The 17,458-nt window shown below is 34.6% G+C and overlaps 1 protein-coding gene across 5 annotated transcripts in view; it reads left to right on the top strand.

Annotated features, from left to right (window-relative positions):
* Positions 1-17,458, top strand: part of WASF1 (WASP family member 1) — a 70,404-nt gene that overhangs the window by 31,438 nt on the left and 21,508 nt on the right. The window lies entirely within an intron of this gene.

The following is a 17,458-nucleotide window of genomic DNA, read 5'->3' as shown; positions in this document are numbered from 1 at the left end:
GTGTCTCCCTCTCTCTCTACCCTTCCCTCATTCATTCTCTGTCTCTCAAAAATAAATAGAAACATTAAAAAAAATTAAAAAGAGAGATCTTAACCGAATGAGCCACACAGATGCCTGTCTTTGACTTTTTTTTTTTAATCAGAGTTTTGTAGTTTTCCTCCTACAGATCTTGTATGTATTTCATTAGATTTATACCTAAGTATTTTGAGTTTTGGGGTGCTTATGTAAGTGTGCTTTTAATTTCAAATTTTAATTGTTTATTTTTGGTATATAGAAAAACAGTTGAGTTTTGTATATTAACCTTACATGCTGCAACCTTGCTATAATTGCCCAATAGTTCTAGGAGTTGTGGATTTTTTTTTCCTGATTCTTCTGTATCTTCTATGTATATAATCATGTCGTCTGCGAATAAAGACAGTTTTATTTCTTCCTTCTCAATCTGTATAATTTTTCTTTTCTTATTGCATTAGCTAAAACTTCAGTATAATGTGATGAGGGGACATCTCTTCCTTTGTCCTTGATCTTGGCGGGAAAGCTAGTTTCTCACCATTAAGTATGATATGAGCTGTAGGTTTTTTGTAGATGTTCTTTATCAAGTTGAGCAATTATCCTCTGTATCCTCTGTTTGCTGAGAAGTTTTATCACGAATGGGTGTTAGATTTTGTCAAATGTTTTATCTGCATCTACCTATGTGATAATGAGATTTTTCTTCTTTAGGCTATACATGTGATGGATTATATTAATTGATTTTTAAATATTGAATCAGCCTTCCATAACTGGAATGAATCCCACTTGACTGTGGTATATAATTTTTAATACATTTTTTAATTCACTTTGCTAATTTTACTGAGTTTTGCATTTGTATTCATGAGAGATACTGGTCTGTAGTTTTCTTGAAGTGTCATCTGCTTTTTGTTTTAGTGTAATGCCAGCTTCCTAGAGTTAGGGAGTATTCCCTGTGCTTCTTTTTATGACTTTTGAAGCAAGAAATATGCTGTCTGCCTTGCATATCTTAGTTTATATCTTACTTGTCTTGAGAATACTGTACAATGAAAAAGTGAAATGTGATTATGTCAGAGTGGGCTCTCATAGAAGAGTAATCATGGAAAAAATAGGAGATGTGAAGTATAATTTATGTCCACCCAAATAGAAATTTTTTTTCATATCTAGTCATTCTTTATGTGTTGACATTACCTTTACTCGTTAAAAAACACTTTGAATTAGTTTTCTTAAATGTGCTCAAGTTCCCAATAATCACTTCAGATAGGTCAGTGACACAGATAGAATTCTGAATTTCATCACTCATTTGTATTCTTTAAAAATTGCCTAACAATTTGGGTGTAAATTTAAAAATGAATAAATAAATAAAAATTGCCTAACAGTGAACTTTGAATTTAGTAAGCTCAGTTGGTGGTAACCAAATCCTGTCATTATATGCTTGGTTTTGGACCCCTTTTCTTTATTTGCTTATGTGTATACAATATTGGTTGAAGACTTCCCATATAGGCTAGGTTCTTGCTGAAATGTGGTCCTTCCATTGAGGTTAGGTTAAGGCTGTGCTGTGGCTCTTGCTGTCGTATAGTCTGTTCATAGAAAGTTAAATGACATTACTCATCATAGTAAATGAGAAATATGGAATTCAGACATCTTTATAATGTTAAATGTAACGTGTATGATACTGTATTTTATTAGGCATATAGGCAACAAAAACCATTGAAAAATGTTTTGAAAACTAAGTAGAATTTTAAAAGAAGGGATTTAAAGTCTTTGCCTATCAACTCATCTTCCTGCCTATCAAAAAGTTTGTAGACTCCACTTCTTGGACACTTCTTCAGATACAAGAGATATCACAGCTTCTCCTGAAATTTACTTTTGAAAGTCAGAATAATCCCTCTCATTTTTCACTGCTTAAGTACCCTTAACTCTTCTCCCACCTCTCATTCCCCCCAGGTCTTTAAAACAAACATATGTATATTCCCCAAGGAAAACAACATATATGTCCACACACAAACTTATACAAAGTGTTCATTGTAACTATTTGCAATAACTCAAAACTGAAAATAATCCAAATGTCCGTCAACAGATGAATAAACAAACTATGATGCATCCATACAATGAAATACTAGTCAGTAAAATGAATGAATTATTGATACATGGAACAGCACTGATGAATCTCAAAATCATTATGCTGAATGGAAAGAAGGCAGGCAAAAAGAAAAAGTAAATACTTTATGATTCCATTTATGTAGAATTCTACAACAAGCAAACAAATCTATAGTGACCAAAGGCAAGTTAGTGGTTGCTTGTGGACAGGGATAGAGGGAGGGATTACAAAGAGACACAGAAAGTTTAAGGGGTGACTGGTGATTTCTCAGTGTTAGACTGTTAAAACTTTTGAAACTGATCCAACAGTACACTTTAAGTATGTACAGTGTATGAGTTTTCTGTTGCTGCTTAATGAGTTAACCACAAATTTAACAGATTAAAACAATTCCTATTAATTATCTAACAGTTTCGTATGTCAGAAATCTGGGTGGGCTTGTCTGTTTTTCTGCTTAGGGTCTCACAAGGCCAAAATCAAGGTGTCAACTGAGTTACATTCCTTTCCGGATGCTCTGGGGAAGAATCAGCTTACAGGCTCATTCAAGTTGTCAGAACCCATTTCCTGCAGTTTTGGAATTGAGGTTCCTGTTTTATTCCTGGCTGTTAGCCAGAGGTTGCTCTTGGCTTCTAGCGGCCCCACTCAGGTGCTTTTCAAGTGGCCCCTTCCATCTTCAAGCCAGCCATGGCCTGGTGAATCTCCCTCATGCTTTGAATCTCTTCCTCTTCTGCTATCAGTGGAAAATATGCTGCCTTTAAAGAGCTCATGTGATTAGATTAAGCCCACACATATAATCTCCCTATATTAAGTTAGCTGATTAACAGCTATAATTACATCTTCAAAATCTCTCTTAACACACAATGTAATAGAATCATAGAAGTAGCACTAGGGGCAGAAGATTTGAGGGCCATTCTAGAATTCTGCTTATTACATGTAGTATATCATGCTTCATTTATACCTCAATAAAGTTTATATATTTTTTTCCTAAAAATAAGACAAAAAGACCTGAAAATAATAGTAATGATAATAATAAATACTTGCAGAGGGATGATTGTGAGACTCAACTAAGATGTAGATTGATTATTCTCACTGATTTGATTTAGCATAGCATTTCCATGTCCCCAATAGGGCTAAAATGTTAATAATATTTATATTTGTATTTTCTTTCACCGGTCATGAGAGAAAACAGAGAAGTGAAGAAGTAACTAAGAATTGAACATGGTTGAAAAGAGGTTATTTTATAAGTTTCACAAGTTCTTGACTCAAAATTGTGATTAATACTGTGACTTAATGTAGGTCTATAAATCTAAATTTAATATTTTAAAATCCCTATTTTTAAATTAAATTTGTATAATAAATGACTTAGGGTAGCTGTACATTTTGTTGATCCTGTTATCAGTTAGACCAACCATAGAATTCTTGACTTTTTTATAGAAATCTTACATTACAGAATGTAGGGAATACTGTTTCTTTACCTACTGATTGTTTAGTTCCAGAAAAGATTAAGTCAAGAATAATTTACTTAGTATTTCATTATAATTATTATTTAATGGCCTTTAGAAATTAAAAATTTTGATTAGATGAAACTTTAGAATAAAATGTGGTTAGTCTTGCTTGAGTCATCAAGTTACTAGTGTATACCAGGTGTTAGCAAGGATGTCAAACAACTGGGATTATCATAAATTCATGGTGGGGCTATAAATTAACATTATTTACTAAAGCTATACGTACATAAGTATATATTTATACCACATGTGTGATGCAGCAGTTTACTGCCTTGTCATTCCACATTTAGTCCATAGGAAACAGTAAAATCTCTTTAAAATTCTCAAAAATCAAATGTTTGTGATCTTTTTTACTCCTTAAGAAGAATCATGTGTTTTTCATTGAATATCAAAGTTCACAATCTTCAATTTGACTTCATTTTTGTTTATCTTTTATTTCTACCTTTGTGTACCTTTCCAGCAAGTTTCCTTATTTTTCTTCCCTTACACCTGACCTAATGTATCTTGTCTCCTTGCCATTTTATCCATCTTGGGCCTCAGTGCCATCCAGTAGAACTTTCTGCAGTAATGATGGAAGGTTCTATAACTGTGTTGTCAGCTGTGGCAACCACAAGCCATATGTGGCCTTTGAGTACTTGAAATGTGGCTAGTGTGACTGAAAAAAACTGATTTTTAAATTATTTATTTAATTTTAATTTAGCTACATGGGGCTAGCAGTTAATATAGTCTGTATCAGTATTGTCTTCCTAACCTTTGTAGATTGTTTTGATTATATTCTCTCTGCATACCTAATAATTTATTTTATCCTACTTTTATTTATTATTTTATTAAAAATTGTTTAACATTTATTTATTTTTAAGAGACATAAAGACAGAGCATGGGCAGAGAAGGAACCACAGAGAGAGGGGGACAAAGAATCCAAAGCAGGCTCCAGGCCCTGAGCTGTCAGCACAGGGCCCATTGCAGGGCTCAAACCCATGAACCATGAAATCATGACCTGAGCCGAAGTTGATGCTTAACTGACTGAGCCACCCAGCCTTCCCTATCCTATTTTTAAACCTTAGCCATCCATATGTTTATTTTTAATTTTTTAAACTTTTTGGCATATATTTTTGCTTCCTGATTATCTTGTAAGCTTTTGGGTTAGTGAAGGTATTTTACTTCTTTTATATCTCTTTTACCACCTATATTTTGATCATAATACATAATCTGAAAGTATTTGTTGATGGAGGTAGTCACTAGGGAATTGGGGAACTTCAAAATAACCACTGAACGTTTTTTAGGGTATTGTGAAATTGGGGAGACTCAAGAATACAAAATGGATTTTTAAAATAGTAACAGATTAAGTATAGAACAGTAGATTACAAATCTGGAAACCTAGGGCCACCTAGGTGGCTCAGTTGGTTAAGAGTCCAACTCTTGATTTCGGCTCAGCTCATGATTTCACCGTTTGTGACTTCAAGCCCCAAGTCGGGCTCCACACTGGCAGTGCAGAGCCTGCTTGGGATTGCCCCCTGCCCTCTCTTTGCCCCTACCCTGCTCACTTGCACTCTCTCTCTCAAAATAAATAAATAAACTTAAAAAAAATCTGGAAATTTAAAATCTAATCATAGCTGTGCTGTTAATTTTGTTAATAACATAGACAGGTTTCTTTTTCAGGTGAATTTGCTCATCTACAAAACGAAAGATGAATTATTTGGCTTTTAATATCTTTCCCAGCTTAAGATTCTTAAAATTAGTAGGTTTTTCTGAATTGAAAACTATTAACCATGGAGAATAATGTTGGTACTAGTTTTTGTTTAAGTGTATTTTTGATTAAGTGTGTTTTTTGAAAAATAAAGTTATTTTGAGAAAGAGAGAACATGGGAGGAACAGAGTGGGAGGGAGAGAGAGAATCCCCAGCAGCATCCTCACTGTCAGTGCAGAGCCTGATGTGGGGCTGGAACTCACAAACTTGGGATCATGACCTGACCCGAAACCACGAATCCAACACTTAACTAACTGAGCCACCTACACACCCTGATTCTAGTTTTATTTTATATTTTTAAAATGTTCAGGAAGAGAAGGTACATGCTGAAATGCCCAGGTTTGAGATGCCAGAACACTCCTATGTGTGGTAAAATGCCAAGATAAAAAATTATGTGATGACTAAGATTGGGCAGGAAAATAGCAAATCAGCTTTTTTTAATACATTTTTTAATGTTTATTTATTTTTGAGAGACAGAAACAGAGCATGAGTGAGGGAGGGAGGGACGGAGAAAGGGAGGGAGACACAAAGTCCAAAGCAGGCTCCAGGCTTTGAGCTGTCAGCACAGAGCCCGACACAGGGCCCTCACGAGCCGTGAGACCATGACCTGAGCCAAAGTCTGACACTTAACTGACTGGGCCACCCAGGCGTCCCCAGATCAGCTGCTTTATAGCAAACAGTAAATACAATTAGAAAAATAAAACTATATTCAAATGACTATTTATTCCAAGTAATTAGTTACAAATCCAGGAATAAAATTTAGGAGAGAATGTGAACATGTTACAGTGAAGGAAACAACTTAACTGGAAGTCAGAGTTGAGATTATTATCCCTCTAATGCAGGTAGTTAGTAGCTGTAGGACAATATGTGGTAAAGTTTGAAAGGGTATTTACTTCTGCATGCCATAACATCATCTCTTGACACCTTTCGGATCATAACATAAACCAAAGAGAATGCACATATTCTTTTCAAAAACCTAGAAATAATTCCATTATGTTTCATCTCACTGTTTTTCTGAGTCAGCTGGCAGAAATACAAGCTGCCTTTGTTTTCTATTATCTTCTGAACTCACATCTTTATACTACTTGGAACAGCTCCTCATTTGACCCATTTCTCTATCTTTCCCAAATCCTTCCACTGTGCTCCAGAGAGCTTCTGCCTCTGTGACTTTGCAGACTTCCTTATAAATAGTTATTTTCATCCTCTTTTCCAAACTTAAACCTTCCATCTCCTTGCCTTAACTGATAACTGGCTAGTCCCTAGTGGGGGGTGTGTGTATATTCAAACATCCCACATATATTAAACTTGGAAAAGATGTGGGTCTTCTTTGCTCTCTGAAGAGAGAGCAATGCTTCCATACCATTTTTCCCACTTTAAAATGAGTCAAAGAGTACTATCAATTCTGTCTCTTAACAGTTGGTGAGAAATTATAATGGTAGTAATATTTATTGTGCACTTAGTGTGTGACAGAGACTAACAGTCCCCCCCCCCGCCCCCGCCCCCCCCCCGCCAGCTTTCTTGAGATGTAATTAACTTATATAACGTTGTATACATTTAAGGTATACGGTGTAATAATTTGATACATATATTGTGAAATGATCACCACAATAACACACCCATCACTTGCATTAGTGTTTTTTGTTGTTGTGAGCACATTTAAGATCTACTTTCTTAGCAGTTTTTAAGTGTATAATACAGTGGTGTTAACGTAGTCACCATGCTGTACATTACATTCCCAGGACTTATTTATCTTATAACTGGAAGTTTGTACCCTTTGACCAGCATTTCCCATTTTTCCAACCCCCAGCCCCTAGCAACCACCATTCTGCTCTGTTTCTATGAGTTCAGCTTTTTTATATTTCAAATATAAGTGAGATCATACAGTATTTGTCTTTTTCTGTCTGACTTATTTTACATAGCATAACCCCTCAGGATTCATCCATGTTGTCATAAATAGCAAGATGTAAAATTTCATTGTATATGTTTACTATAGCTTCTTTATCCATTTACCCCCCGATGACCCCTTAAGTTGTATCTGTGTCTTGACTGTTGTGAAATAAATGCTACAGTGAACGTAGGGGTGCAGATGTCTCTTCAAAATAGTGATTGCATTTTGGGGGATATATACCTAGGAGTGAGATTGCTGGATCATATGATAATTCTATTTTTAATTTTTTGGAGGAACTTCCATACTGGTTCTCATAGTGGCTGTGCCAGTTTACAATCCTACCAACAGTGCACAAGGTTTCCCTTTTCTCCTCATCCTCACCAGCACTTGTTATCTCTTGTATTTTGATAATAGCCATTCTAACAAGTATGAAGTGATATCTTATTATGGTTTTCATTTGCCTTTCCCTAAAGATTAGTGATGCTGAGCATCTTTTCATGTTACTCATTGGTCATTTGTACATTGTCCTTAGAAAAATGTCTATTCATTCCTCTGCCTATTTCTTAATTGGATTTCTAGGAGTTTTTGCTGTTGGGTTACTAGTTCAGTTGCTGTGGAGTTGTGTGAGTTCCTTATATATTTTGGATAGTAAACCCTTATCACATAAATGTTTGCAATTTTTTTTTTCTATTCCATATGTTGTCTCTTGATTTTGTTGATTTTTTTTTTCTATGCAGGAGAATTTTAGTTTGATGCTTTATTACTTGTGCTCATGGTGTCTTATCCATAAAATCATTGCCAAGACCAACGTTGAGGAGATTTTTTTTCCTGTGTTTTCTTCTAGGAGTTTTATGGTTTTAGTTGCTTTTTTTTTTTTTTTTAAAGAGAGAGAGGGTGCAAGTGAACGAGGGCAGAGAGAAGAATCCCATAAGTGGCAGAGAGACAGAAAGGGGGGGGGGGGAGAGAGAGAGAGAGAGAAGCGGGGCTCACTGAAAGTGGGGCTTGTGTTCACTGGAAGCGGGGTACTGCTCACCCAAAGCAGGACTCGAACTCATGAACTGTGAGATTACAACCTGAGCCAAAGTCAGATGCTTAACCAACTGAGCCACCCAGGTGCCACTATGGTTTTAGTTTTTAAATTTAAGTCTTTAATACATTTTGAGTTAGTTTTTGTGAGTGCTGTAAGTTGGGGGTCCAATTTTACTATTTTGCATGTGAATATCCAGTTGTCCCATCACTCTTCATTGAAAGGACTATCTTTTCCCCACTGAGGATTCTTGGCTCCCTTGTCAAATATTAATTGACCATATATGCATTGGTTTATTTGGCTCTCACTCCTGTTCCATTGACCTATGTGTTTATTTTTATGCTAGTATTATACATGTTTTAATTATTATTGCTTCGTAGTGTTTAAATCAGGAAGTGTGATGCTTCCATCTTTGTTCTTCCTCAAGATTGCTTTGGCTGTTGGGGTCTTTTGTGGCTTCATACAAATTTTAGGGTTGTTTTTTCTATTTCTGTGAAAAATGCCATTAGAATTTTGATAGGGATTGCATTGAATCTACATAGTTCCATTATTTGTGGAACTTCTTCAGTTTCTCTCATCAGTGTCTTATGGTTTTCATTGTACAGATCTTTCACCTCCTTGGCTAAATTTATTCCTAAGTATTTTTTGGCTTTGATGCTATTGGAAATCGGGTTGTTTTCTTTCTTTTTCACCTGGTTTGTTGTTTCTATATAGAAATACAACTGATTTTTTTATATTGATTTTATGGTCTGCAACTTTACTGAATTTGTAAGTTATAACAGTGTGTTTGGATAATCTTTAGGGTTTTCTAGTTATAATATGTCATCTTCATATAGATACAGTTTTACTTCTTTTACTTTTTTTTTTTTCTTAATTGCTCTGGCCAGGACTTCCTATACTATGTTGAATATAAATCATAAGAGTGGGCACTCTTGTGTTGTTCGTAATCTTAGAGGAAAGCATTTAGCTTTTTACTCTTCAGTATTGATAATAATTGTGGGCTTTATGTAAATAAAGCTAATACTATATGGCCCTTAATATGTTGAGGTATATTTCTTCTGTATCCAATTTTTGAAAGCTTTATCATGAAAGCATGTTGAATTTTGTCACATGCTTTTTCTGCATCTGTTAAGATGGTCATATGTTGTCTATCTTTCATTTTGTGAATGTGGTGTATCGCATTTGTTGATTTGGGTATGTTGAAACCATCCATGCATCTCAGGGTTAAATCCCATTGATCATGGTGTATGATCCTTTGAAAAAATTTTTTTATGTTTTATTTATTTTTGAGAGCAAAAGAGACAGAGTATGAGCAGGGGAGGGGCAGGGAGAAAGGGAGAGACACAGAATTCGAAACAGGCTCCAGGCTCTGAGGTGTCAGCACAGAGCCCGATGCAGGGCCCAAACTCACAGACCGTGAGATCATGACCTGAGCCGAAGTCGGAAGCTTAACTGACTGAGCCACCCAGGTGCCCTGGTATATGATCCTTTTAAAGTGCAGTTGAATTTGGTTTGCTAGTATTCTGAGTTTTGCATCTATATTCATTGGGGATTGGCCTGTAGTTTTCTTGTAGTCTCTTTATTTGGCTTTGATATCAGAGTAATGCTGGCCTCATAAAATGAGTTTGAGAGTGTTCTTTACTCTTCAATATTTTGGAAGAGTTTGAGAAGGACTGACTTTAATTCTTCTCTAAATGTTTGATAGAAATTACCAGTGAAACCATCTGGTCCTGGGCTTTTCTTTGTTGAGAGGTTTTTGATTACTGACTTGATCTCCTTACTCATTATCGGTCTGTTCGTATTTTCTATTTCTTCATAACAATGTCATGGTAGGTTGTATATTTCTAGGAATTTATCCACTTTTTAATAGGTTATCTAATTTGTTGATATATAATTGTTCATAGTAGCTGCTTATGAACCTTTGTATTTCTGATGTTGATTGTGATGTCTCCTCATTCAGTTACGATTTTGTTTATTTGAAAAAAATTTTAATGTTTATTTGATAAATTTTTTAATGTTTATTTTTGAGAGAGAGAGAGTGTGCACTCAGGTTGGGGAAGGTCAGAGAGAGACAGAGACACAGAATCCGAAGCAGGCTCCAGGCTCTGAGCTGTCAGCACAAAGCCCGATGTGGGGCTTGAACTCAGGAGCCATCAGATCATGACCTGAGCTGAAGTAGGACGCTTAACCGACTGAGCTACCAAGGCACGCCATGATTTTGTTTATTTGAGTCGTCTTCTTTTTTTTCTTAGTTAGTCCAGCTACAGATTTGTCAATTTTCTTTATCTTTTCAAAAACCAACTCTTAATTTCATGGACTTTTTTTTCTATTGTCTCCTAGTCTCTATTTCATTTATTTCTGCTCTGAACTTTATTACTTCCTTCCTGCTAACTTTGGGCTTAGTTTATTCTTTCTTTAATTCCTTGAAGTGTATATTAAGGTTGTTTATGTGGAATCTTTCTTTTTTCTTAATGTAGGCATTAATCACTATAAGACTCCAAGAAGTGCTTTTGCTGTGTCTCGTAAGTTTTGGTATGTTGTGTTTGTATTTTTGTTTGTCTCCAGATATTTTCTGATTTCCCTTTTAATTTCGTCTTTGACCTATTGGTTGTCCAGGAGCGCCAAGGACTTTTCTAAAAACTCTGCATTTAACAACCATTTTAACCTACATGAAATACCCTTGAGTTAGGTGGTGTTATTTTCCTTATTTTAAGGTGAGGAAATTGAAATATAAGAGGTCGCATAGATAGTAAATAATGGAGCTGAGAAAGCATTAAAGTATCTTCATGTATGGTAAAAATGAAAATGAAATAATGTTACTGGAAGCAATTAGGAAATAAATATTTCAAGGATCTTGAATTTTTAATACTCCAAGAAAATAACCAGGAACTGCTATAAAGATTTATATAATGTAAGGTTATCCAGTATTATTATTATAAAAATTTGGAAGTAGCCAAAATGTCCAGCATTAAGGGAGTGTCAAATAAATTATGGTGTATCTTGTAGAGTATATAACGTGGGCACCTGAAAGCCCATGTGATCGTGAGGATGTGGAAATATAAATTTGTCCAGAATTTTGGAAGATTATCAATATTTTCAAAAATTTTAAGGCAAATACCAACAGTTTGATACCAACAGGTCTTCTGCTAGGAACTGAATAGATATTGTTGTACAGATGGGTATGGTAAGATTGAAAGGAGTCCAAGAAGATTCTAATAGGCTGTACTTTGATGGAGCTGTTAGCTAATATAAGAAATATAGAGCTAGGTTTTTGCTAGGGAAAAATAATGACTTTAGTTCAGGGCTTATTGACTTACTGGTTTTATTCATGGGGACATCCAAAAATAAAGAGTCATTTGTAAATATGTATGTAGAGATAAGAGAAGAAAGAACTTGAAAGAAAGATGAGGGGGTAAAAATTTCCATATTTTGGCATAAATCAGGTGCAGAAGGAGACTGTTGGTGGGCTTGTTATCATCTGTGATAACTGATATACTTTTCTACTTTTTAAAAATGTGTGTTCATCTGTTTTGGTTTGTGAAAGAATCATTTTTGATTCTCCTCTTAAGTGAAATTTTGCTCAGTTCCTGAATAGTGAATTGTTAGAATGGTTTTTTAAAGTTCACATTGTAAAAATACATCTTAATATGAAAGAAGCAACAGCGTTTGGTAAAACACACATATACACAAATAGGTTCTGTTCCTAACCCTGTCTTTTGAACAACTCATTCCACCTCCTTGAGTGATATCTTTGGCTTGGCCTAGAATGGTTCCCAGCCTGGACATAATTTTGGATGTTTGTATGTTTTCTGTGTGATTTTTAAATTTTTTTAAATTCTTCATTTTATTTAAATTTTTTAAAATTTGAGTCCAGTTGACACAGGTGTACAATATAGTGATTCAGTATCTCTTTATGTAATGCTGTGCTTACCACAAGTGTAGTTACCATCTGTTAATATACAATGCTATTACAGTATCATTGACTATATTCCCTATGCTGTACCTTTTGTTCTCATGACATTTTCATTCCATAACTGGAAGCCTGTATCTCCCACTCCCCTTCACCCATTCTGCCCATCCCTCCACTTCTCTCCTCTCTGGAAACCATCAGTTTGCTCTCTGTATTTATAGGTCTGATTCTGCTTTTTGTTTGTTTATTTAATTGTTTTGTTTCAAAAATCCTTTATTTCAAAAGGACTTAATGAAAGCATATTCTGAATCATTTAGATGTCTACTTTATAATGAGTCCTGGGAAGTAGTTTTGGTTATCTCTGTTTAGGATTGTGTTTAGCATAACTGTGGTGCCACATAGTAAAACTTTAATTGTTTCAGTATATCCTGGATACTACAGGAACACAGTTGCACCTAAATGTTGTATTTGAACATAGGAAAGCCTAAATAGTGTCAATTAGGTAACATGCATAAAATTTCACAGTAGTTCAAGTAAAGAAAAGGCTGTTACATGGTAGGATAGGCATGAACAAAGTAAAGCAGATTTTTGGAGCAGTCAGTACAAAATTCATATAGCAAGCAATGTGATTTTTATCATATTCAATACTATTATTTTGAATTTTATTGGTTTTGTATTTTTGTATTTAATTTTAAATCTGTTTTGGCTTTCTAGTTATGTAAGGGGTTATAAGCATAAGGATTTACATTTGATTTTATATCTGTATACTGCTAAGTAACATATTCAAAATAAGTTACTGTCAGGGATCTGAAATACTTTTTTCTCCTCCAAAAAAGTGCTATATTACTAAATTTTTGGTGTGTAAACCTTAAATTTTCTCTTATACTGTATGCCACTTCACTGTTAGCCTTAAGATACTTAAGGAGGTCTTTTAAACTCTCATTTGAGTTGTAAATTTCAACGAAAGAGACATGAAATTTGTCTCATAATGAATGTACAGTTCCACAAAATAGTGTGGTTATTGCCATTGTCAGTGGTCACCATGCATTTTGGGTTTTTGTACACATGAAAAGAAAGGTACAGTTAAACATTGGAGAAATGGTTTTTAGTAATGTTGATACACATTTTTGCCATGCTGTTCCCTCCAGGAAGAAGATGACTAGACATTTCATTTGGCTGGGGACATTAGAAGGTGAAATGCTAGGAATGTTGTGTTCACTCTGGCGCTGTAGTCTAGAAGTCAAGTGAACTCAGGTTACAGGGAGGTTATAGAGACTAGGAACAATATGCGGGGAACAAAGGAGTTAGGAGGAACAAAATTGCTCCTCTGGGGCTAAAATAGATAAAGTAGGCATGTATCATATAGGAGAATAATGAAATATAAGGAAAAAATAAAAATGAAGGGAAAGAAGAAAGCCACTAAATGCTCTTTCATCTCCTTGATGACCAATTTTGGCTAATGCTCTGCTCCAAATATCAGTAAGTTATTCTCTCTATGATCCCAGATACCTGGTTGTAAATATTAGTAGTGTTGGTCATAAATCCATTCCTAATCCCATAGATTTTATGGATAGGAATAATATATTGATGTAATAGGTCTGCTTCAGAAATCACTTTTAGTTTTTGGCTGACCACAGAAAGTTTCTTATGCCACAAATTTGGACCTCACTCCTATGTCTAATCCATCATCAGTCTTATTGATTCTGCCTTCAGGATATATATTGAACGGACGTGCTTCTAGATTACCATCACTTAGTCCAAGGGCACCTGGGTGGCTCAGTCGGTTAAGCATCCGACTTTGGCTCAAGTCATGATCTCGTGGTTTGTGGGTTTGAGCCCTGTGTCAGGCTATGTGCTGACAGCTCAGAGCCTGGAGCCTGCTTCAGATTCTGTGTCTCCTCCTCTCTCTGCCCCTCCCATGCTCATGCTCTGTCTCGCTCTGTCTCTCAATAATAAATAAATGTTTTAAAAAATTAGATTACCATCACCTAGTCCAAATGACTACCATCTCTGTCACCTGGACTATTTCAGTCATCTTCTAACTTAATCTTCTAATTGGCCCACCTGCATTTATTCTGCCATTGCTCCCCTCCCCACCAAGTATCCATAAAGCAGTTAGAATGAACGGCGATTTCTGATCTTGGTACTCTTTTCCTTAAAATCCTTGAATGCTCTTCCATTAGAATAATCTGGACAATCTTCACCATAACCGTCAAGGTCCTACTTGATCGGATCCCCTGCTGACTCTTAGTCTCTGTTCACTACACTCCTGTCTACTGGACTGCTACCATATTGTGCAGGTGCATCAAGCCCCTTCCTAGTTGAGAGCCTGTACGTATGATGCACCTTCTAATTTAGAATGAAAATACACACACACACACACACACACACACACACACACACACAAAACACACATGCTTCAATTCTTCCAGCCTAGCTAGCTGACTCCTAATAATCCCATTGGTCTCAATTTAAATATCATTTCCTTAAGGAAATAGATCTATTTATAGTGCCCAGTACTTTTACTTCATTGCAGTTATCATAAGTATAATTAGATAATTGATTCTAGCTAATCCACGGGAGACTGGTTTTGCTCATGCCTTTTTCTTTAGCACTTAGCACAATGCTTGAGTCATTGGTATTTAGTAAATGAACGGCTAGATGAATGGATGATGGCAGTGTATCAATAGTGTAATTTCTCATATAAAGTACAACATATTTGATAGGTAATTATTGTTTTTAGAAGTATTAACTTTTTAATAGTATAAAGAACACTTGATCTTTTTTTTTTCATATAGTTTAATCAGCATTTGTGGTTTACATACCTCAAATTTCAAATTAACATCTCTTAAACCACTAAAAATAACCTTGGAGCAATATTATATTTGTATAATGATTTGTTGAGTAAGTGTCTGTGGTGGTTGTATTAATTTAAATATATTTTTTTCATTGAAAATGACATGGAATCACATAATTACTACTATCTAGTGAATCTTATTACTTAGTTAACTATCCTGAATCTCATTTCTGCTCTATAGGTGTGTAATACTATTTATTATTTCATTAGCTTCCAGTTTTCTTCTTGGGCCTAACAGTAATGTCCAGATTGAATTGCAGAGTATGTAGCTCATTTCTTCATTTCTTTTCAACCTTAGCCTATCAAAATTTAATACTTTGTTATTGTAACTTAAGATGAAATATATAATTATCTACCAATTTATTTATTTTTGGTAAAGATAGCACTGTTTTTAGGGCAAATTCTTTAACTAGGGCCAGAACATTTCAAAGCAATCAAATAACTAGAGATCTTCAGCATGAATAATCCTGTGAATGCCCAATTTGGCTTTGTCATGTCTTTGTATATAGAATTTTTGAAATTTATGGTTAGTAATCTTCAAGTTTACCTCATAACCAAAGGGAGATATGTTATCTTTATATGATCCTATTGTTTCACGGGTAAGTTCAGTTACTTTCTATTTCAGTGTATTTATAATACTAAAACAGTTTGGGATATATACATTGTAGATTGGGAGAAAAGGTAAGTTATAAAAACTCTGTTTTTGATATACTTTTAAACATCCTTTTTTATATATTTTAAATCACTTTATTTAAAGACCCATGGTTTTACATACTTGGAACAAGTATTTTTAATTAGATTTGATAAATTTGTTAATGTGAAACTGTTTTATGCATTCGTATTTCAAAACTGTTTTATATTTTAATCCCTTGTGTCTGTAAGAATTATAAAGTATTTTGTCATTTGCAAAGAACTTTATTGGAAAAACTATTTCCATGAAAAACATATCTCTATTTAAACACACTTGTGCTCAAATTATTTAATTGTTCTGTTACACATAATTAAGTAGTTTCTAATGTTAGGGAGGTAGGACATTTGTTAAAAATCATTTGCTCCCCGGGCACCTGCGTGGTTTAGTGGGTTAAGTGTCTGACTTCGGCTCAGGTAATGATCTTACACTTCGTGGGTTCAAGCCCCGCATCAGGCTCTGTCCTGACAGCTCAGAGTTTGGAGCCTGCTTCAGATTCTGTGTCTGCCTCTCTCTCTGCCCCTCCCCAGCTCGTGCTCTGTCTCTCTCAAAAATAAATAAACATTAAAAAATACTTTTTTAATCATTTGTTCCCTTAAAATTCTGAAATTTGTATTTAAAATACTGAAATTTGTTTTTATTAGAATAGTTGTTTTATTCTAACCTGTTCTCTTAGGTCACATAATATAATCCTTTAGTTTGAAAAGTGTTCTTATAAAAATTGAAAATTGTATTTCTATAATTTAACATAAAATTTTCCTTATTTAATATTAATGCCATTTTATAAATACAGAAATACCCTTAAATGATTATAGGTTAGTTGTTTCATCAGTGTGTGAGTGTAAGGAATTAATCATTTGTCATCAATGGCATAATAGAATACTCGTCATTCTTATGTTCTTTATATAACCCATGAGGCAATTAGTAACTACAGTTATCTTATGGCAGTTTTTTAAAAGCAACTATTTTATGTTTCCTGAAATTTTTAAATAAAGGAATCCTTTAAACATTTTAAATAAAATTTACAGACCATTTTTGAGTTCTGAAAAGGAGAATTTAGATAACGTATTTTTCTGATTTCCAGAACCATAAAATCACTATTATGTCTGATCTTGGGTTATTTTTAACACTTTATGTATTGCTTGCTTGACTGATTGATTGGAGAGAGAGAGTGGGAGTGGGAAAGAGAGGGGCAGAGGAAGAGAGAGAGAGAGAGAGAGAGAGAGAGAGAGAGAAAGAGAGAGAATCTTAAGCAAGCTCCATGCTCAGCATGTAGCCCAATATGGCGCTCAAGCCCACAACCCTGGGATGATGACCTGAGTCCAAATCAAGAGTCGAGAGCTCAACCAAATGAGCCACTGAGGCATCCCACTTTATACTTTTAGATAGATATAGATATAGTCTTGATTCGAGTCGACAGAAGACATTCTTGAAATAACTTAGAGAACATATTGATATTATAATAGTTGCCAAAATATAATTTTAATTAGAATTCTGCCAGAATTTTGCTGTTAAATTTTAATATAAGTTTCATTTTCTTTACTCCTCTGAAAGAGGGTTTCTAATATGCTAGTTTAATAAATATGATGTCTTTAGCAGTATTGTAGCTAATTTTATTTTTAATTTTAACATTTACACCAGGATTTAAAATTAAGCCCATAAAAATATTATTTAAATTAAGAAACAAATTTATTGAAATTTTAGCTGGATTATGTTAAGGAATAATTTAAAAATC

Source organism: Panthera leo, chromosome B2, assembly GCF_018350215.1.
Source record: "Panthera leo isolate Ple1 chromosome B2, P.leo_Ple1_pat1.1, whole genome shotgun sequence".
Lineage (NCBI taxonomy): Eukaryota > Metazoa > Chordata > Mammalia > Carnivora > Felidae > Panthera > Panthera leo.
The sequence above is the reverse complement of the archived record's forward strand: the minus strand, read 5'-3'. Positions and strand labels throughout refer to the sequence as shown.